We start from the raw sequence: 23,834 nt of genomic DNA, 5'->3' as shown, positions 1-23,834 counted from the left end.
TAGGAAAGGGAACTCCCTGACCCCTTGCACTTCCCGAGTGAGGCAATGCCTTGCCCTGCTTTGGCTCGCGCACGGTGCGCGCACCCACTGTCTGGCACTCCCTAGTGAGATGAACCCGGTACCTCAGATGGAAATGCAGAAATCACCCGTCTTCTGCGTCGCTCACGCTGGGAGCTGTAGACTGGAGCTGTTCCTATTTGGCCATCATCTCTAATTATATAAGCTTAACTGACCTAACTTTAAGTTCCCTAATTCTTTTTCTGACTGTCCAACTCTGCTATTTAGCCCATCTAGTGAATTTTTAATTTCATTTCTTGTGCTTGTCCATTCCAGATTTTCTATTTTATTCTTTTTAAAAAATATTTTCTATTTCTTTTTTTTAAACTTTAAATTCAGGGGTACATGTGCAGATTTGTTACATAGGTAAACTTATGTCATGGGGGTTTGTTGTACAGATTATTTCATCACCCAGGTATTAGGCCTAGTACTGATTAATTATTTTTCCTGATCCAATATTTACTATTTTGTGAGACACTGCCCTCATACTTTCCTATAGTTCTTCTGACATGGTTTCCTTTAACTCTTTGAAATAACTGATTTAAAATAGACAACTTAGTCTTTGTCTAGTCAGTCCAGTGTCTGCATTTCCTCAAGAACAGTTCTCTACTGACTGCTTTTCCCCTTTTGGGCCATATATTCTTATTTACTTGCATGCTTCTTAATATATTTTTGTTGGAAACTGGACACTTTAAATTACATGGCAACTCTGGAAATCAGATTTGCCCACCTGCCCCAGGTTTTGTTACTGTGATTATTTAGCATCGTTTTAGTAATATTTCTGAACTAAATCTGTAAAGTCTGTATTTTTTGTTGTAATGAAGTCCTGGGTCAGTTCGCTTAGTGGTCAGCAAATGACTGGAGAAATTTCCCTTAGCACTGGGAAGCAAAGTTTCCCAGTTTTTGCCAACGGCCTCTGGGTATGTGTTGGGCACGCCTTTAACACTAAGCCAGGCAGCCTGTTTGTAAATTCCATGGGATTTTCTATGTAAACAATCACATAATCTGCAAATAAAGACAGTTTTACTTCTTCCTGCCATTCTCCATGTATTTTATTTCTTCTGCTTTCCTTATTGCATTGGCTAGAAACTCCAATACTATTGAATAGAACAGAGGAATCCATTTTTTTTAACCATGGGGGAATGCATTCATTCTTTGACTATTAAGAATAATGTCAGCTGCTGTTAACTGTAGCTTTTATTTGTATATGTCCTTGGTTAGATTCAGGAAGATGCTTTCTAATACTGTTTGCAGGAATTGATGTTAAATGTTGTCAAATGCTTTTCTGCATCGATTGAGATGATTATATCATTTTTCTTTCTTTACCTCTGGCAATATTCTTTGCTCTGAAATCTACTTTGCCTGTTATTAACATAGCTGCTCCAGCTTCCTTTTAAGATGACCATGGCATATCTTTTTCACATGTTTGTCTATACTATTTGTGAATTTATGTTTAAAGTTCATTTCTTAAAAGCCGCATGTAGTTTTGTTGTTTTTAACCTATTCCAACCATTTCTGCCTTTTTAAAGGATGCTTAGGCCATTTAGATACAGAGTTTTTCATTGTTATTTTGATTTGCATTTCTCTAATGATCAGTGATATTGAGCTTTTCTATGTATGATTGTAAGCCACATGTATATTTTATTCAAATAACTTTTCTTTTGGACTGAAAAGAAAGCATGTTTATTATAATCTGTGAAAATAAAAAATAATAAGTATTTAAATGTGAGACTGTAACTACAGTAATAGTTTAGAGATGTGAGTGGTCTGTTTGGACTGAAGAAGTCAAATGTTTCATGAGGAAAATGGAATCTAAATTCAACTCTAAGACAACAGAAAAAGATGAAAGACATATAACAGCCTCAAATACAAGGAAGTGTATCCACAGAGGATGTCAGGATGATCGGCTAAGATGGAAAAGGGCTAGATTATGGAAGGCCAGGTTATAAAGAGCCCTGAAATTACAGGAGATGTTGACGTGCCACGCAAAGCTTCTGCAGGTTTTTTAATCAGGTGAAAGGTAAATATACGCATAAAGATCCAAAAGAAATAATGTCAAGAAATTTAGCTAGTGATTAGAGGTAACCCAGAATAACAGAAGGCCCAGACAAATGGGCTGACCCACAGGTCTGTCCTGGAATCCCTCTTATCTATTTCATTCAGCATCCAGTACTGTGGCTATAATTACCATCTATATCACTAGGACTTCCAAATTCATCTCCATGCCTGCTCCTTTCCTGAACTCTGGCCCTTTACCCGACTGTTTATCTGACACACTCATATAGATGTACAATGAACATCTCACACTTAACATGTGCAAAACAGAATTCTTGATTTGCAGCTCCCAAAAACATGTTCTTATGTTCTTCCCCATTTCTGTCAATTTCACTACTATCCCCACAGTTACTCAAACCAAAACCTGAGAAGTATTATATCCCTTTCTTAACTTACCTCCTACATTTAATAATTGAAGATTCCTGTCAACTTTATCAAATCCGGCCCCGCTGTGTCTTAAATCTATTTATCTCTGTCTTCACTTCCCTGGCCCTCATCATCTTTCACTTAGACTACCCCAAAAGGTCTCCTGAGGATCTTCTTGCCTCCCCATAATCCAGATGTCTCCCTTCTATCTCAAATCCTCACCTGAATTCCCATAGCTCTATGAGACCAAATCCCTCTCTATCTCTTGGATCTCAATTCTTTTTTTTTTTTTTTTTTTTTTTTTGAGACAAGAGTCTCGCTCTGTCGCCCAGGCTGGAGTGCAGTGGCGCAATCTCGGCTCACTGCAAGCTCCGCCTCCCGGGTTCACGCCATTCTCCTGCCTCAGCGCCCCCCAGTAGCTGGGACTACAGGCGCCCACCACCACGCCCAGCTAATTTTTTTTGTGTGTGTTTTTAGTAGAGACGGGGTTTCACCGTGTTAGCCAGATGGTCTCGATCTCCTGACCTCATGATCTGCCTGTCTCAGCCTCCCAAAGTGCTGGGATTACAGGCGTGAGTCACCGCACCTGGCCGGATCTCACTTCTTAGCACTCTAGTACCACCCTCACCAAGCTTACTCTTGCCTTAGCATCTGAAATACTCTTATACCAGGTTTTTGAAAGGCCGGGTCCCTTCTGTCATTCATGTTTCACCTTAAATGATACCATCTGAAAAAGCCCTCCCTTACCACCCAGTCTTAAGTAGTCACTCACTGTAGTCACTTTCTCACAATATCCCATTTTGTTTTCACCAAGGCAGTCATCATTACCTAAAGTTCTATTTATTGTTTGTCTCCTCCATATTTTTGCACCCCTTTACCCCAGATCAAATGTAAGCTCTTTGAAAGAAAGCACTTTTTAGGTCTTCTTCACTGTTATATCTCCAGATGCAAGACTCACTACACATTTATTGAATGAATTAATGGAAATACAGCACTTGATAAAGATGGGATCTCAAATCAGGAAGAAAAAAATAGATTCGACCAATAATTGAGACAAGTTGTGAAGGATGCAATAAGAAAAATCTGAAGAATGTTAGGGGAACTTTTCCTAGACTGACCCTTATCAGCTCAATCCAAATTCCCATCGTCCACATGGAACCTGGGATTTCTCCTGTGCAATACTGGCAAATCTGCGTCCTAAACCCATCCGTTACTTGTTTCACTTACTTGGCAAGGTCTTCTCCATAGTAATGAAGCAACCAGTAGCAGGTGCTTCCTTATCTGTGACACAGTCTATATGATTCTGACCAATAGCAGACTTCTGTCTTTACAAGCACACGTGCGTATGTATGTTGTTTAAATTACAAAATTAAAGCTTGGAATTTAAATCAACCACATTGAACAACAGATCCCTGTTGAATAAATAAACTAAATATACAAACCAATGCACAAGATATAGTCACCACCAAATACAATACCACTTCAACTGAGTTAGCAGTTAGCTAGAGCCTAGGACAAATTCTTGGAAAGACAGAAGCTTCATTTTTAACAGCACATAACAGTGCTTAGCATCAGCAAAGCCCCAGATGAGTAGAAGACTCAACTTGGTATCATTAACACAAATAAGTAGTGTTTCATTATTGTATTAGAAAAAAATGGTCTATCATAATAAAATCGCTTTCTTCTGAAAAAAACAAGGCCATTACTTTTCAAAGTTTAGAAATCGTCATGGCGCTAAGTGGCCTATACAACTTAGGTGGAGGGAAGGAATAATTCAGAAGATAGGGCTGGGTTTTTAGTCCTCTGGAGGGTAGAAAATTAGGGATAATGTGACTTCACACATAAACCTTATGATAAGCAAAACATATCCCAGATTCTGTACTCAATGGCTTAATACTGGCTATCATTGGAACTGCAGAGGGATGAAAGATTTTTTATAGCAGTTTTGTATTTTTTTGAATTTCTATATGGTTTGAATGTTTTAATCAAGCATGTTTTATTTTTGTAATAATAATGAACTCAAAAAAAGCTAAAAGACAAAAGTAGTCAAAATATACAGGAATTGACTATTTGTATCAGTGCTTTTCAACAGAAATATAATGAGAGCCACAAGTGCTGTGATGCGCACATTTATTTTTAAGTTTTCCAGTAGCCACATTTAAAAAGGTAAGAGAATACAGGTAAAATTAAAGAATATATTTTATTCAACCCAATATATCCAAAATATTATCATTTAAACAGGGATTCAGCATAACAGGTATTGAGATATTTTACAGTCTTTCTTTTCTTACTAAGTCTACAAAATCTGGGGTATATTTTATACTCATAGCATGTCCCAGTGAGAACTGGCCATGTTTCAGTTGCCTTACGAGCCAAATGCATTAGTACTGTACAGTGCAGATCTGTATCCTGAAAACATATTTTCACATTAATGAAAAAAATGGGCTAATGAGAAGATCAGACAGCTTATAAAATATAAAAAGTAAAGGGTCAGTAACTACATTGAAAAATGTAAAATTCAGCAGTAATAAAAATGTAATGAAAAACCATGAACTGCCACGTGTTCCAGGTCACATGCAGGTATGACTGAGGGATAGGTAAACAAACTAGTATTGCCCTTCTGAAAAAAAAACAACAACATGTTAACAAAAGCTTTAAGTGATTGTTATTCATAATCTTTGCTGCAAAAAGTTCATTTTCTAAGAATTTTATACTAAGCTCTGACGGAACAAATGTGCAAGACAGTTACAAGGATGTTTAAATCTGTATCATTTATAAAGGAAAGAAATTGGCAATAACCTAAATGTTCAATCCCAGGTACCTAATTTAATCAGTAATGGTAAATCCATAAAATTAAATGCCTATCAGTTATTTTATATGATGAGTAATGATTATTCTAGATAGTAGATAATAAATACAACATAGCATATGTCCATGAGCTATCTCTCTCCAAGACATGAGATCACTGATTTCAAATTTTATTTTTTGCTTATTTGTATTTTCTAAAATTTCCACAATACATATTTATTACACCCAAAGTCAATACTCAAAATGGCAAAGTACGTCAGAAAAACTGAAGATGAAGAAAACTGGAAAAAGGCTAGCCTATTTTTTAGAAGAAATCTAATGGTTGCCTCTGAATAAGTAATTTCAGTAGGACAGTATTTAGAAACCAAAATAATGGTTGAGAAGCAAAAAGAAATTTAATCAGGAAGGAATTATGGAAAAATGCACATGGTAACAGTATATATCATACAGAGTGTTTCTTTCTGTCAGATTTTTAAATGAAAATATGCCCATTGTGGAAAGTTTAGAAGAAATGAAAGAGAATAAAGAAAGAAAGAAAAATGACTTGCAACTTCAACAGCAGCAATCTCTACCCTCAACATCCTGGAGTGCTCCCTTTAGATCCTTTCCTGAATGGTGCCCAATAAATGTTTGCTGAACAAATGGGGGCAAAAGAACCAAAATACACAGGGATGTCAGTACACTGAAGTAGGAAGGAGGGACAGAAATAGCAAGTCTTAGGAAATGCCTGGGTATAAAATAAGGAGAAAAATTACATTTAATAGCATATCATAATAACTGCATTTAAAGGTGGGAGGAGAGTCAACATGTAATAAGTGTTATTTGATTTAAGTATTTCTATTGCTAAATTTAAGTGTAGTTAAAATTTCATAGTTTACTTTCTTTACATAATGCACTATCCGCATCATTGAAAATTTCTGTGAATATGTTTCTAATAACATTATAATTTTTCAATGTTTAGATATTTCATAATTTGCATAAACAATGCCATGATATTGAAATCAGTTACTTACAATGCCAAGGGAACAGAACTGTTCATGACTCATTGTTGACCTCTATGATATCTACTAGACAGGGGTCCTGTCAGAAGAATGACTAAAAGGGTATTATTAAAACTCTTGATACATGTGGCTAATCTCCTTTCTAGGAAGTTTTAACCAAATCTTGCTCTGAAGCAGTGAGATCTGACAATGTACAGTACGTGAATTTCTATTTATTGGGTTAAAGAGTCATGAAAAGCTAAATGACTAAAGAAAGGAGGCTGTGAAAGACAAAGCTGAGAATGCTGGAGTGAGAAGGAGTCATCATGCCTGCAAGCCACAGTAAAGAGACGAGTGGGAAGAGATGAGTGAGAAAAGAAGGGAAGGAAGTTTGAAAACAAAAGGAAATGTGAACTTAGTTAAGGAAGAACACATCTTCCTCTCAGAAATATGAAGGAGAAACTAATAGGATAGAAAGATAAAGAATAAGTGGAAACAGATATGACTATGAGATGAATTCCTCAGACAACACTGTAAGAAATGTCTTCTTCATTGACCAATTCCAAGAACTTCATGCTTCTATTTCTCAGCTGGACAAGTGGCTGTTAGGGATGCCCAGCCCATCATCCACAACTCCTCTTCTAGCTCCAGCTGGGAGATAACACTGGCTTTGAAGGGATGACAGCCCACCCATGGGGAAAGAAAGATATAACAAATATCTGAAAATTCAGCCCTAACCCCTTAAAGTTTGGCTCACTGAATGATGGCTACTGTGAGGTTTAAGGGAGGAGTAGTATAGAAAGCTCCTAATATCAACTCTTTAAAAATAAAGGCAATTTACCTGGGGAAAATGTATTAGGAACATCTTGTGTCTTGGGGGCCAACTAGATTTTAAAACCTTTGGTTTTGAGGACTATATAAGCCCAGCAGAGTAAAATGCTATGAAGACTCATGGCTGTTAATAACCGAGGAAGCAAAGACCCTCAAATAGGAAGATTTTCAGTAACAAAAGAAAACGGCTCTTACCCACATAGATTAGATTCCTACAGTTCTCCAGTGTCACTTCTCTGTACAGATTCCTCTGTGGAGGGCTCAGTTATCTCCACTCCCCCTCAGTAAAGTCTACAACAACATTCTTGAATGTCACTGGCTCCTAAAATATAAGCATACTCACCCCCTTTTAGCTATCCAGAAAATGTTCCTGACATAATGTGTAAAGCTGATAGTCACAGGAAAGGTGGAAGAGATGTACAGAAAGTTTTGTTTTTTGTTTTTTTTTTTGTTTTGTTTTGTTTTGTTTTTGAGATGGAGTTTCACTCTCGTTGCCTAGGCTGGTGTGCAGTGGCGCAATCTCGGCTCACTGCAACCTCCACCTCCCGGGTTCAAGTGATTCTCCTGCCTCAGCCTCCTGAGTAGCTGGGATTACAGGTGCCCACCACCACACCCAGCTAACTTTTTTGTATTTTTAGTAGAGACAACTTTTCACCATGTTGGCCAGTATGGTCTTGAACTCCTAACCTCAGGTGATCCACCTGCCTCGGCCTCCCAAAGTGCTGGGATTACAGGCACTGGCCACCATGCCCTTTTTTTTTTTTGGAGACAGAGTCTTGCTCTGTCATGCAGGCTAGAGTGCAGTGGCACGATCTCAGTTCACTGCAGCCTCCGCCACCCAGGTTCAAGTGGTTCTTGTGCCTCAGCCTCCCAAGTAGATGGGATTACAGGCACATGCCACCATGCCTGGCTAATTTTTTTTGTATTTTTAGTAGAGATGGGGTTTCACCATGTTACCCAGGCTGGTCTTGAACTCCTGAGCTCAGGCAATCAACTAGGAGTCCATGCCTGGCCCACGAAGTATTTTTGATAGTGCTCAGACTCTGTGGTTACCTGAAGAAGAAGGCATCGAGAGGAAATTCCAACTCTGTATAATTTCACTCATTTCATCCATATGTCTTTCCCTCCCTGTCTCAAAGGAAAAGTTGCCCTTCCACGTATCCTCTTATTGTATGTTCTAGGTGTTCCCTGATACTCTCCAGGCATTCACTCTCACAAATTATCCCCATTTTTGTCAATCTTCAAACTATTCCTCTTTGGAAACCCTTTGGCTTATAAACAAGAATGTTCAAATGGATCTCTTCCTAAATGATTTATTTATCTCTGATAGAAAAAAAAAGAATCCTTTGAAAATCAGTTTAGGAATTACAGTAACAATATTGATGGGCCATCATTTAATAGGCACTGTTAAAAGATGGGGAGATGCAGGTGGAGTAGGCAGCTTGAGAGGAAAAATCAAGGAAATACACCATCAAGAGCAGAAGCCCTTATACACTACTCTGCTGCAGACACTGGGAGGGGCTGCCAGGGGCTTGCCAATTTTTGAGGCAATATGTAGAGTTGGGAGAATGAGACCCCAGGAGTATTTATTCAAAGTTGAGAGGGGAAAGAACAGTCTTCAGGCCTACAACAAAGAGCTAAAGGTTTTCTTAGACAGGTTCTCCCATCCCCTACCCCAAGGCCTCTGCTATTAAAAAGGAACAGAGAATGCAACATCAAATGCATTAGATGCAGCTTAGAAGACAAATGTCACAAATATTTTTGGAGGAGTGTCTACAAGAACCCATCTGTACTACACAGCCAATTAGAGGTCTGGCTAAAACCAGCCACGTTAGGATCAATAATATTTTTTAAAAAGGATCCTGTCATTATCATTATGCACAGAAATAACACCAATACAGGAGAGAAAGAACATGGTATGAAAAACATCCAAGGAAGAACACATTCTGGGAAAACTAAGATCCAAGGAATACAAGAAATCTTCTAAAAATGCTTGTGCTATAGAGTAATTCAATAAGGACATGAATTTAATGAAATACACACCACCCAACATGATTTTTTTAAAAAGAGAGATGAAAAGCTATGAATTACTCTGAGAACAAAAATGTATTATGGAGCTAACAAATTTAGTAGGGATTCTCAAACATGCAAAGACAAAGAGAAGAACATTTTTCTTCTCATTATTCAAGATACAGGTTGAGAGGAGAACATTTTAACTACTTGATACTTAAATCCACCCCCCTACCCAAGAAAAAAGGGAGGATCACAATGAAGAACTAGGGAATAAAATTACTACAGAATGAATGGTAATGAGGGCTGTTTTTTTCCCCCAATCTTTATAAGTTTTATTTTTCTTTCTTGGCTTACTGCATTGTTGTTAAGACCAGACATATTTTTTTCTTTTTTGTCCTTGTAAGAGGGTGGTTGGAACCATTTAATTGATCAATGTAGAACACATGGTATAATGAGAATTTAAATGTTAAATTGAGAAAAACAGTTACAGGAATAAATATGGGTCCGGAACAAAAATTTAAATAAGTAAATCTTGACAAAGTAAAAATAATTTTACAACAATTTAAAAAACAGTCCATAGAGGACAAAAGAGAGGGAGAAGAAATGTAAGCAAGGTTGAATGTCTAATCATGTGGACACAAACATAGTGAGTCTCTCATAACTGTCTTACCTTTTTTCTTTCACTCATAGAGGAATATTACAAAACAAGAATTTCCTCTTGTTCAATATAGTTCTCTTGAAGAACAGCAATTTCTTTAGTTCTCTAGTTATTTTTTCTTTTTAAATTTGAGTAACATTAATTTTTTTGTTATTAAACCTATTTATTACTAAACAATGCCAGTTTTCTTTCTGTCTCTTCATCCATTCATCTTTTCATCTCTCTTTTCGCCTTACTACAATGCCCAACACTGATCTCCATAAATATTCATGAAGAGAGACAGCCAGGTGTTCAAAGTTAACACTGAAAGGGAAATGCATACACTTTCTGCTTTGTCAAACTACTATGTACTGCTGATTGTTAAGTAAAATAAAATACTTTAAAAAATAAAAACAATGGACTTCCACTTCTAGACAAAATGGAGTAAACACCTTTCTCTGCTTCTCCTATTAAGTGTAGATAACAATGCTGGAAGTTATATTTAAAACAAACATAAGATGAATATGAAAGGTAGAGAAAGGCAGGCTGGCTAAGGCCCCTGGGACTTGGGTGGTTTTGTCATCTCATGTATTCTATAGTTGGAGCTGAAGAAGAATCAACCTGGAAATGGTAATGGAAATAGAGGAAAAAAAAAAAAAGCCCCACTAAAGGATCAGCCTAACAAGCCAGAAAACTTTTAGACAGTTAACCACTCAACTCTAGGAAAACACCACAGGAAAAAAATGTGGCTCCATCTCCACCACCTTCAGTTAAGGAGGGGGCAGGGAGGCAGACTTCCATGCTCACCCCACCACCCAGGGCTCTCTAAAAAGAGATTTTTAAAGCACATCCCATGAAAAGGCCCCAGTGAGCAATTACATAAATGCTTGAATCAAAACAAAAGGTAGAAAAATAGAAGTAAAATAGAAGACACACAGAAAAATCAAATAAAAATTTTAAGAATAAAAACATGAGGCCAGGCACAGTGGCTCATGCCTGTAATCCCAGCACTTTCAGAGGCCGAGGCGGGGGGATCACAAGTTCAGGAGATCGAGACCATTCTGGCTAATACAGTGAAACCCCGTCTCTACTAAAAGTACAAAAAAATTAGCCAGGCGTGGTGGCCAGTGCCTGTAGTCCCGGCTGCTCAGGAGGCTGAGGCAGGAGAATGGTGCGAACCCGGGAGGCAGAGCTTGCAGTGAGCCGAGACCGTGCCACTGCATTCCAGCCTGGGTGACAGTGCGAGACTCTGTCTAAAAAAAAAAAAAAAGAAAGAAAGAAAAGAATAAAAACATGGAATAATTGCGCCTGTAATCCCAGCAATTTGAGAGGCCAAGGTGGGCAGATTACCTGAGGTCAGGAGTTTGAGACCAGCCTAGCCAACATAATGAAGCCTTGTCTCTACTAAAAATATAAAAATTAGCCAGGTGTGGTGGTAGGCACCTACAATCCCAGCTACTCAGGAGGCTGAGGCAGGAGAATCACTTGAGCCTGGGAGGTGGAGGTTGCAGTAAGCAGAGATCATGCCACTGCACTCCAGCCTGGGTGACAGAGTCAGATTCCATCTGAAATAAAATTTCAAAACAAAATGAAAGAATTGAAATAAATAGCTCAGCAGACAGGGTCTACAACAGAGTGGAAAGGAGAGAGGAGAGAACCAGTGAACCTGAAAAGAGAAACTACCCTGACCAACAGAGAGAAGGGAGACAAAAACAGAAGAGAAAGGTCCACAGGGACTTTTGGGATTATGTCCTGTGACATTAAAAAAACTGAAATCATACAGAATGTGCTTTCTAACCAAAATAGAATCAAATTAGAAATCAATAGGAAAAAGGTAACAGGAAAATTTCCAGACACTTAGAAACTAAACAACTCCCTTCTAAATAATCCATGGGTCGAAGAAGAAGTCTCATCTCATGGGAAATAGAAACAAACAAACAAAGAATAACAAAAATATCTACCCAGAACCAAATGAAAATACAGCATATAAAAATGTGTGGTATACCAATACCCAAAAGCTGTGAGGGAAATTTATGGCACTAAATGCTTATATTAGAAAACATTTCGAATCAATACCTGAAGCTTTCACATACAGAAAATAAAACAAAAAGAAAAATAAAACCAAAGTATTGGGGGAACCAGCCCCCAATATTTCAATGTAGGTTCTTTGCTATTTTCCCTAAGTGTTGGCCAGTCTGAGAAATAAAGAGAAAGAGTACAAAGAGAGAAATTCTACAGCTGGGCCTCCAGGGGTGACATCACACGTCAGCAGGTTCCGTGATGCCCCTTGAGCCGCAAAACCAGCAAGTTTTTGTTAGGGATTTGAAAAGGGGAAGGGGGTATGAACAGGGAGTAAATCACACAGATCACATGCTTCAAGAGGCAATAAAAGATTACAAGTGCAGAAGGGCAAAGCGAGATCACAAGGCCAGGGTGAAATTAGAATTACTGATGAGGTTCCATGTCCCACTGGGCACGCATTGTCTTGATAAACATCTTAACAGGAAACAGGGTTCGAGAGCAGACAACTGGTCTGACTAGAATTCGCCAGGCTGGAATTTCCTAATCCTAGCAAGCCTGAGGGTGCTGCAGGAGACCAGGGTGTATTTCATCCCTTATCTTCAACCACATAAGACAGACACTCCCAGAGCAGCCATTTTAGAGACCTCCCCCTGGGAATGCTTTCCTTTCCCAGGGCTATTCCTTGCTGAGAAAAGAATTCGCAATATTTCTCCCATTCACTTTCTGTAAGAAGAGAAATGTGACTCTGTTCTGCCTGGTCCTGCAGGCAGTCAGACCTTATGGTTATCTCCCTTGTTCTCTGAAAATCACTGTTATCCTGTTCCTTTCAAGGTGCCCAGATTTCATATTGTTCAAACACATATGCTTTACAAACAACTTGTGCAGATAATGCAATCATCACAGGGTCCTGAGGCGACATAACATCCTCAGCTTACGAAGATGATGGGATTAAGAGATTAAAGACAGGCATAGGAAATTATAAGAGTATTGATTGGGGAAGTGATAAATGTCCATGAAATCTTCATAATTTATGTTCAGAGATTGCAGTAAAGACAGGCGTAAGAAATTATAAAAGTATTAATTTGGGGAACTAATAAATGTCCATGAAATCTTCACAACTTATGTTCTTCTGCTGTGGCTTCAGCTGGTCCCTCTGTTCAGGGTCCCTGACTTCCTGCAACACCAAAGCATGCAAAAAATAATACAAATGAGATCATGAAATTGAAAACAGTAAAACAGAGAAAAATGAAACGAAAAGCATTTTTTAAAAGACCAGTAAAACTGTTTAACCTCTAATATGACTAACAGAAATAATAAGAGAGAAGACACAAATCACCAACATTAGGAATGCACCAGGGGATATAATCCCAGATCCTGAAGATATAAAAATTATATTAAGGAAATATTACAAATAATTCTCCAGATATAATAAACCTGACAAGTAAGATGAAATGGCTAATTTCAAAAAAACACAAATAACCACAAACATCTATTATTAGGAAATAAACAACTTAAATAGCACTACTCAAATAATTATTAAGAAAATCAAGGCCAGGCGCAGTGGCTCATGCCTGTAATCCCAGCACTTTGAGAGGCTGAGGTGAGAGGGTCGTTTGAGCCCAGGAGTTTGAGGCTGCGGTGAGCTATAATCACACCATTGCACTGCAGCCTAGGCCACAGAGCAAGACCCTGTTTCTAAAAAACACACCAGGCCAGGTGTGGTGGCTCATGCCTGTAATCCCAGCACTTGAGGAGGCCGAGGCAGGTGGATCACTTGAGGTCAGGAGTTCTTGACCCACCTGGCCAATATGGGGAAACCCCATCTCTATGAAAAATACAAAAATTAGCTGGGCGTGGTGACGCATGCCTGTAGTCCTAGCTAATGGGGAGGCTGAGGCAGGAGAATCGCTTGAACCTGGGAGGCAGAGGTTGCAGTGAACTGAGATCGTGCCAGTGCACTCCAGCCTGGGTGACAGAGTGAGACTCCATCTCAAAAAAATAAAAAATAAAATAAAAAAGCAGATCAAATTCTTAATTTAAAAACTCCCAAAAGGAAATCTCCAGTCACAGACATATTTACTGCCAAACCCTACCAAATGCTTAAAGAACTAATGCCAATTCTGCACAATGCCTTCCTGGAAATAGAAAAGGAGACTGCTTCCCATGTATTTAATGGGGCCAGTAACCTTAATACCAAAATTAAGTGAAGACCAGAAAAAAAACAAAAAACCCCCACAAAGCTACAGACCAATATCTCTCTATATTTAGATGCAAAATCTCTTAGCAAAATGCAAGCAAATATATATTGTTCAACATTGTATAAAATAATCGAATGGCATGACCAAGATTCCTTCCATAGATTCAAAGCTGGTTTAATATTTTAAAAATCAATGTAATTAACTATACAAACATGTCAAAAAAGAAAAATCACATGATCATACTCATTGATGTAGAAAAAGCATTCAATAAAACTCAATACTTATTCATGATAAAAACACTCAGAAAATTATCAACAGCGTAGAACTTCCACAACTTGATAAAGAACATCTACTCCAAACCTATAGGTAACATAATATTTAAAGAAAGAATGTATGTCTTCTCCCTAAGATAAGGAAAACATAAGGATGTCCACTTTTCACCGCTATTATTCAATATGGTACTGGAATTTCTAGCAAGCATGGTAAGTCAAGAAAAAAACATATAGATTATAAAGGAAGATGTAAAACTGTCCCTATTTGGAAATAATATAAGGAACTATGAGGAAAATCCCAAAGGATCTTCAAAATAGTTCCTTCAACTAATAAGTGATTTCACCAATATGCGCATAAAAGATCAACATGGAAATAAACTCAGATTCGAGAAATCAATTAGAGGCATATATGAATAGAAAAATACAACATAAGGCCGGGCATGGTGGCTCATGCCTGTAATCCAAGCACTTTGGGAGGCTGAGACGGGCAGATCACGAGGTCAGGAGATCGAGACCATCCTGGCTAACACTGTGAAACCCTATCTCTAATAAAAACACAAAAAATAAGCCAGGCGTGGTGGCAGGCACCTGTAGTCCCAGCTACTAGGTAGGCTGAAGCCGGAGAATGGCGTGAACCCAGGAGGCGGAGTTTGCAGTGAGCCGAGATCAAGCCACTGCACTCTAGCCTGGGCAACAGAGCAAGACTCCATCTCAAAAAAAAAAAAAAAAAAAAAAGAGAGAAGAAAAGAAAAGAAAAATATAACATAAAGCAATTCCTTTTTGCAACTGATGTGACAGCATATCTAGAAGCCCTAACAATCAAAAGATAAAACTAGCTCAAACAATAAATTCAGTAAGGTAAAATGATATAGAGTTAACCAACAAAAATAAAGAGTCTTCAAACATATAATTAATAAGTTAGAAAAAATAACACTACAAAAAAATCCCATTACAGTAGCAAAAAATAATTTAGGAAAAATGTTAATTAGAAATGCACAAAAACTATATGATGAAAACTTAAACACACTTCTGAAAGGTACAGAAGCAGAAAGGCACACATCGAATAATATGAAAATACATATGGACAACATGCAGTGTGTTTAGAATTTCAGAATATTGAAAATAACCTAAATGCTCTTCTATAGAAAGGTTGAATAAGGTATGGTACATACTTGTTATGGGTAGACTGTGTCTTCCAAAAGGATGTTGAAGTCCTACACCCAGTACCTGTAAATGTGACCTTGTTTGGAAACAAGGTCTTTGCAGATGGTTAAGTTAAGATGAAGTGATCAGGGAGAGCCCTAATCCAGTATGACTGGTATCTTTATAAGAAGGGGAAAACTGGGCACACAGACAGCCATGCACACAGAAAAAAATGTCACGTGAAGATAAAGGCAAAGACTGGAGTGATGTCTCTACAACCCAAAGAATTGTACTGTCAGCAAAATACCATAAGCTAGGACAGAGGCACAGAACACATTCTCTCTCAGAAGGACCTCAGAAGAAACCAACCCTGCTAACACCGTGGTCTCAGACTTCTAGCTCCAGAATTATGAGAGAATAAATTTCTGCTAAGCAACCCAGTTTGTGGTACTTAATTATGGCAGCCCTAGCAAACTAATATCATAATCAGTGCATACTATGATACTATAAAAATGAATAAGCAAAGAAAATTTCATGGAATTGATATGCAGTGATTTCTAGGATATAGTTAGTTGAAATAAGTAAAATGCAAAAAAAAAACAGTATGCTACCTGTTGTATGAAACAAAGAAGCAATAACAAAATTTACATGTATTAGCTAATTTTTGCAAGGAAAAATAAAAAAAAGAAACTGAATCTAATGAGACTAATTACCTATAGGAGCAGATTGGATGATGAAGAAATGGAAGGAGAAAGGGGGAATGATAATTCCATATGAATTATTTTTGTATAATTCTGAATTGTGGATTCTTATTAAGGTCACATATAATGTAAAAAAATCATGAAGAACAGAGGGAAATTTCTAAATAGAATTGTATTAGTTGGCCTGGGCTGTTGCTGCTGTAACAGAACACCACAGCCTGGGTAGCTTAAATAACAGCTACCCAGTTGTGTCACAGTTCTGGAAGCTGGAAGTACCAGCTAGGGTGTTGGCAGGTTTGGTTTCTTCTGAGGGGTCTCTCCTTGGCTTGCAGATGGTCTTCCCTCTGTGTGTGTCTTGTGTCCAAATTTCCTCTTATAAGGATACTAGTTAGACTGGATTAGGGCCCACCCTGCCAGCTTCCTTTTAATTTACTTACCTCATTAAAAATCCTATCTCTAGATACGGTCACATTTTGAGGTACTAGCATTTAGGGCTTCAACATATGAATTGTGGGGGGATACAATCCAGCCCATAACCAGAATACGAACAAAACTATATTACAGGCCAGGTGCAGTGGCTCACACCTGTAATTCTACCACTTTGGGAGGCCTAGGCGGGTGGATCACCTGAGGTCAGGAGTTCAAGACCAGCCTGGCCAACACGGTGAAACTCTGTGTCTACTAAAAATACAAAAACTAGCCAAGCGAGGTGGCGGGCACCTGTAATCCCAGCTACCCAGGAGGCTGAGGCAGGAGAATCACTTGAACCCAGGTGTAGGCTGCAGTGAGCTGAGATCACACCACTGCACTCCAGCCTGGTAACAGAGCGAGACTCTGTCTCAAAAAATAACAACAACAACACTATATTTCAAACGAATTACATATACACAGCAAAGGAGAGGAAAATAACTTAGCCCAGTAACTTCTGAACTAGCATTTTGACCATAAACCTTCAATCTTAAGATGATAAGAATCTGCCGGGTGCGGTCGCTCACGCCTGTAACCCCAGCACTTTGGGAGGCTGAGGTGGGTGGATCACGAGGTCAGGAGATCGAGACGATCCTGGCTAACACGGTGAAACCACATCTCTACTAAAAATACAAAAAAAAAAAAAAAAAAAAATTAGCCAGGCGTGGTGGCAGGCGCCTGTAGCCCCAGCTACTCGGGAGGCTGAGGCAGGAGAATGGTGTGAACCTGGGAGGCGGAGCTTGCAGTGAGCAGAGATCACGCCACTGCACTCCAGCCTGGGCAACAAAGCGAGACTCTGTCTCAAAAAAAAATAATAAGAATCATACACAAATACTAAATTATAGTTAGTAGGTTTGCTTTCCATAGACCAGGCATATGGGGGGGAAAAATCTAGGATTCTACGATTGAGCAAATGAGTAAATATATTTAGGATAATGGGAGCCAGGTTCTTCATTTTGAAGAAAGGACTAACACATGCAGCCAGGAAGGAGAGGAATGAACTCCATGGTACTAGACTAGTCTCAGTATGAATGAATGTTTTTTATAGACAGGCATACATATGTGTGTATACATATGTATGTGTGTATGCATGTTTGTACAGATTTGCCCCCTGGGAGAGTCTATAAGCAATGATACCCTAGTAGCAATGTGTACACCTAGCATCCAGATTTGGTTTCAACAATTCCATTCACCATAAAAAGGAATCAAAGCTCCTTGGAGAAATGGCGGATTCCAGGGCTGGGATAGGGAAAGAACAAAATAAGCCTAAAATATCTTGTTGTGCTAAAAAAAAAAAAAAAAAAAATAAGGAACCAATAAAAATAAGTGATAGGTATATGTCAAAAGGATACAGAAGCCAATTCGAATGGACTTCCATGGAAGAAATCTGGGTAATTTCAGCATTAAAATAAATAATAATAGTAACAAGTTATAACCTATTGAATAAAATAAAGATCCATGAGTTCCTACTGATATAAAAAATAAATAAATGAAGTAGAAGGGAAAGTTCTTACTCATAGAAGAAACAATTACAAATGTAGAAAGAATAGTATTTTAAAAGTCACCATTTTTCAGTCTTCATTGTAATAACCGGCTTATATAGGAATCATTATATAGGAATGATATAGGTAGTGGTTAACATTTTGATAAAAAGACATTTAAATATCCTCAAAACATTTTCCCACAAATTACATATTAATTACAACTTAACATCTTGTGACCATGAGTACTTAATATCTCTAAATTTTCCCTAACCTTCAAAACAAATAATTAACCACTTTTTACAGTTCCCCTAAGACATAAATACAGGAATTGATGAAGTGTCTAGAAGTACCTAACAGTAGGTGCTTATCAAATGCTAATCCATTTTCCCTTTTCTAAAAAGGAGCACAAATCAGCTAACTGAGTAATTTAGACAGAATTTCAGAAGTTAAAAAAAAAAATCGACTCACTTGTAATTGTGTCAAGGCCTCCTCCTCCAGAGGAAGTGTAGAGAAGACAGAGCTGGCATAGAAGAAAGAAGCCACGAGTGACCAAGGCACCAGATCAACTTAGAGCAGCCAGCCTGGGTTTCAGGAATAAAGTGAACATTTTAATCCACTGGGCCCATTAGCCGCCCTGTTACCTAAGCCCTTGTTTTCCCCACTGACCTACCTTAAAAGGCATTTTGCACCTATTTTTGCACGTTTCCCTCCCAGAGTCTTCTGTAACTTTCACCTTTTGACTCAGGCTTTTAGGTTAAGCTGTCCATGTTAAGATATGTTTTATGCCCATGTTAAGACATGTTAAGACATGTTTTAGACAAATACTGATGTGTATGGGCAAAAAACTCCAGGACTGTATTTTCAACTAATTGTAAAACAGGTTATTTTAGTTTCTATTCTGTGGAAAGTGTAAAACATTCCAACAAAGGGTTTTAATGTAGATTTTTTTTGCACCCATGCTGTTGGTAGCTAAATGTAATAGTCTGATCATGACCTTGAATAATACGTCTTTTTTTTTTTTTTCAGATGTACTATGTAAAGCTGGTTTACTCTGAAGCCATCTTGGTAAATTTCCCCAAGAGTGTGAAGTTAGAATTCCTCCAGGGTGATGCCAGATTCTATCTGGAATTTATTTACAACCTGCTTGGGTGGAGACACCATTGTCTTCAGAAACCTTGGTGTAGTTGAACTGATAGGTACTATCGTGACCTGAAGTTCACTATTAAAAGGGATCACCCAAGTAAAATCGTGAAATTATTGGTTATAAAAATGGTCATTGGCACATCCTATGCGATATATCTAAATTAAATAATGGCATCAGATAAAACTGTAGATGGGAATGAAGTTTGTGTATCATACATTATCATGTGTAATTAATAAATGATTTAATTCTCCTGAAAAAAAAAATGGGACAGAGCAAGACTCTGTCTTAAAAAAAAAAGGGGGGGGGGACATTTTAACACCCTAAGATTCTAAAGAAAACCAACTAGAGGACATACACGGCTCATAAACCCTGAACAAATTTGCTACATAGCTGGAATTCGCTATCCTGGCAGAATAGGGTGCCACTGCACTGGGAATCTGGAAAACTCACAAGAAATCCACAAAAAAATGAAAAGAAAAAAACTCCATGTTTTAGAGGTTACTATAAAAAAAACAGATCCAATATACTTTTACTAATTCAAATCTCCCCAAATAATATAACTATGAATCGGGATAAAATTCTAAGCTGACACTTCAAATAGAATAAAATTTATTCAAATAAGCATTTGTGGATATGAAAAGCCAATTGAGTCAGATATCTAAAAAATAAGAATAAAAATGGGCAAAAACATAAGGAAATGAAAATACAGTTAATTAAAGCCAGAAGAGAAATGAAGGAAAGAAAGACAAAGTCATCTCCTAAAGAAAAAGAGAACCACAAAGTCACAAAAGAGAATAGACTCAAATGCAAATATAATGACTAGCTTTGAAGAAAGGTAGAAAAACAACCTGGAGAATGAAAATGACATAAGGAAAAAAGAGGTCACAGAAAAGTGGTAGAAATCAAAGTTAAGCAAAGGCACTATTCACAAAGTTGGAGTCCCAGGAAAAAAGTAATAAAACAATGGAATACACTATTAAGAGATAATATTTAAAAGTATGTTGCAAGAAATTTATGCTGAAATAAACTTGAGTCAACTGAGTATTTGGGAAAATTCTCCTGAAACAGTAAACTTTAAGTCATAAGCTAGTAAAATCATTAGCTTTTATAGATTTTTGAACCAAACAATATTGACAAGAATGCACATCAAAACTTGCTATGGCTAAAAACAAATATATCAACGTAATTATGCACGTACTAGGATAAAAAAAAGGTGAAGAGTAAGTTACAATTGTGTAGTTAAGGGCACATGAAGTAAAATGGGACATTTAAAGATAAACTCTTCCTGGTCTTCAAGAGAAAAGATCACACAAAACACCTTTTCTTTTTTTCTTTTTTTTTTTTTTTGAGACGGAGTCTTGTTCTGTTGCCCAGGCTGGAGTGCAGTGGCACGACGATGGCTCACTGCAACCTTGACCTCCCAGGTTCAGGTGATCCTCTCACCTCAGCCTCCTGAATAGCTGGAACTATAGGCATGCACCACCACGCCTGGCTAATTTTTGTATTTTTTTAGAGACGGGGTTTTGCCATGTTGCCCAGGATGGTCTTGTCTTGAACTCCTGGGCTCAAGTGATCCTCCTGCCTTTGCCTCCCAAAGTGCTGGGACCACAGGCGTGAGCCACTGCACTCGGCCAGTGAAAATGTTTTTAAATAGATAAAGGTGATAGTCGCATGAACCCAGTGAATGTGATCATTGCTGTTAAAGTGTACATTTTTCACCAGGCGTGGTGGACCACGCCTGTGATCCCAGCACTTTGTGAGGCCAAGGAGGGCAGATCACGAGGTCAGGAGATCAAGACCATGGTGAAACCCCGTCTCTACTAAAAATACAAAAAAAAAAAATTAGCGGGGTGCGGTGGCGGGTGCTTGTAGTCCCAGCTACTCAAGAGGTTAAGGCAGGAGAATGGCATGAACCCGGGAGGCAGAGCTTGCAGTGAGCCGAGAACGTGCCACTGCACTCCAGCCTGGGTGGACAGAGCGAGACTCCGTCTAAAAAAAAAAAAAAAAAAAATTGTACATTTTTAAACGGTTAATTTTGTTATGTAAATTTTACCTCAAAAAAAAAAAAAAAAAAGAAAAAGAAAAAAAGAAGAGATGATCCAACAATAAAAACCCAAAGGTGAAATTGTGTAGACCAAGCAAACTGGGTGGAGAACCCTGAATAAAGGGGTTAAAATGAAACAGAGCTTTATATTTGATAAAAATGTGTGCCTGAAAAGTTTGTTGTGAATTGAACTCTTGATTATTATATTTTCTCCTTTGACTTGTAGCAACCTTTTTCCAGCTTGAGGTATGAGGACTCATAGAAATTATGTATCTTTAAGGTATACAATGTATGCTTTAATATATGTATAAATTATGAAATGATTTACTGACAAGCTAACTTTTTAAAGATATTTTTACTTCAGGTTGGCCCTCAGTTGGTAGAAATTCACAACTCTTCAGTTTTAGGTCTCTCTGCCTCCCATTTCAGAATGGTGCAGCAGAATTGCATTATTTTGAATACTGTAATGTATAATTTGTGATTATTCCAATATTCCAATAAAGGTTGCTTTGCATAAATAAACTATAGTGTACAACTATGTGTGGATAAATGCACAAGATAAGAACAGAAGTGTTAATAAAAGAGGAGTGTAGGCTGAACGCAGTTGCTCACACCTGTAATCCCAGCAACTTGGGAGGCGGAGGCAGGTGGATCACCTGAGGTCGGGAGTTCGAGACCAGCCTGACCAACATGGAGAAATCCCGTCTCTACTAAAAATACAAAATTAGCCAGGCTTGGTGGCGCATGCCTGTAATCCCAGCTACTTGGGAGGCTGAGGCAGAAGAATCGCTTGAACCAGGGATGCAGAGTTTGCAATGAACCGCGATTGTGCCATTGCACTCTACCCTGGACAACAAAAGTGAAACTCATTCTCAAAAAAAAAAAAAAGAGTAAATTCTGACACATGCTACAATATGGATGAACCTTGAGGGCATTATGCTAAGTGAAACAAGCCAAACACAGAAAAGAAAAACAGTATGTGATTCCACATTATATGAGGCACCTAGAATAGTCAGATTCACAGAGAAGGTAGAACAGTGGTTGCCAAGAGCTGGGTCAGAGGAGAATGGGCAGGTGTTGTGTAATGGGTACCGAGTTTTTAGTTTTGGTGAGATGAAAAAGCTCAGGAAAGGGGTGGTGGTGACTGTTGCACAACAAAGTGAGTGTAGTTAAAGCCACTGAATTATACACTAAAAAATGTTAAAATGCTAAATTTTACTTTACATATATTCAACCACACACACACAAAAATGGAGCCATGAAGTTTCAAGTATCTTAATAGGACAAATCAAAATCAGTCTTTGGAATACACTATTTTCATTTTTCCTTTACTTTCTGCCAAGATGTGTAAGTTACAAAACAAAAATGCATCTTTATCTGTATTTAGTTCTTGCAGTAAGTATATGGTCTGTTGGAAGTCATACTCTTCCCAAACCGTCGATCATTAAAGGGTGCAGTTCTAAAAATACAGATATAAAAATACCTCTTCCCGAATATTCATTTTTTTATTTATATTTTCACCTTCTGATTTTGTGTATCACCTAAGAAGTGAGTATGCCTCATGGTTAAGAATGTGGGCTCTGGTGCTAGAAGGATTTATCACGAATGTCCTGGAGTAACTCTGGGGCTTTACCACTTGGCACTTAATCTCAGATTAAGGGAAACACTTGCCTCTCATAAAAGAGAAAAAAAAAGATAAAAAGAAAGTGAGACTCAGAAAACGCGTTTCTGTCATAACTGATTTTATCTAGACAATTAAAAAAATGAAGGAAGAGAGAAATCAAGGAAGTTTCTAAATCCACATGCTTTATCTTTCCACTTATGCACGCGAAGATAAACTTATTAAGGCACGTGGAAAAGTAACTCCTTCTGTATTCCTTACAACATTGACATTTGAGTGTTCCCAACAGGATGCTGGTCATGCTTGCAGTTCAGCTGACTTTTTTTTTTTTTTTAAACAAGACTTGCTCTCCTTTCTGGTTTCTCCCCAGCCTCTTTATGGGTGCGCGGTAAAATAACACTTACCTACCGGCTTCCATTTACTTCCGTCCATGCCCTGTCGGACCCGCTGGGCAAGATCCCCCGCCTCTCCGGCCCACATACTGGAAGGTGCAGCGCCCAGGGCGCACAGCTCCCGTGTGCAGAGGGACTCACGCACAAGAAGGCCATCCCCGCGCTAAGCTGAGGTGTTTCTGGAAGGTATCCCTCTGCCTAGCTGCCGGCAGCGGCCGTGGAACGCGCCTCCGGGGACAGAGCGCATCATCAAGGTGCTTTGGCCACGTTGAGGCCTCCTTCTCCCCCTGGCCTCCTTTCCCACATGCCCTACCCACAGCGACCTTCCTGGAGCTCGGTATTCACCTAAGGTGTTGGCGGCGGCAGCCTTTAGCAGGCGCGCCATCTCCGCTGCGTCTCTCCGCACTAGCCGCTGACCGAGCCACGTGCGCGGTGGAGGGCGGGGCGATCCGGCAGGGGGCGTGGCGAAGGCAGCTGATTTCCTACTGCATACAACACACCCACTTTACCTAAAGCAGAAATTAAAGCCAAGAGGTCTACCCCTTGTGGGCCCCTGAAAAGTACAAAAAGAAGTTTGGAGACAGTTCAAAGGCGCTTG

General features: G+C 38.6%; 1 long non-coding RNA gene across 1 annotated transcript; it reads right to left on the bottom strand.

The window, feature by feature from the left end:
• Nucleotides 1-1,666: 1,666 nt before the first annotated feature.
• On the bottom strand, nt 1,667-23,677 carry LOC109023633 (uncharacterized). Its single transcript, XR_002003062.3, has 3 exons — nt 23,249-23,677; nt 18,504-18,616; nt 1,667-12,943 (listed from the first exon to the last, which is right to left on the bottom strand). It is a non-coding gene; the product is annotated as an uncharacterized lncRNA (long non-coding RNA).
• Between the last annotated feature and the right edge of the window lie 157 nt (nt 23,678-23,834).

Source organism: Gorilla gorilla, chromosome 18 (assembly GCF_029281585.2).
Source record: "Gorilla gorilla gorilla isolate KB3781 chromosome 18, NHGRI_mGorGor1-v2.1_pri, whole genome shotgun sequence".
NCBI classification, from domain to species: domain Eukaryota; kingdom Metazoa; phylum Chordata; class Mammalia; order Primates; family Hominidae; genus Gorilla; species Gorilla gorilla.
The sequence above is the reverse complement of the archived record's forward strand: the minus strand, read 5'-3'. Positions and strand labels throughout refer to the sequence as shown.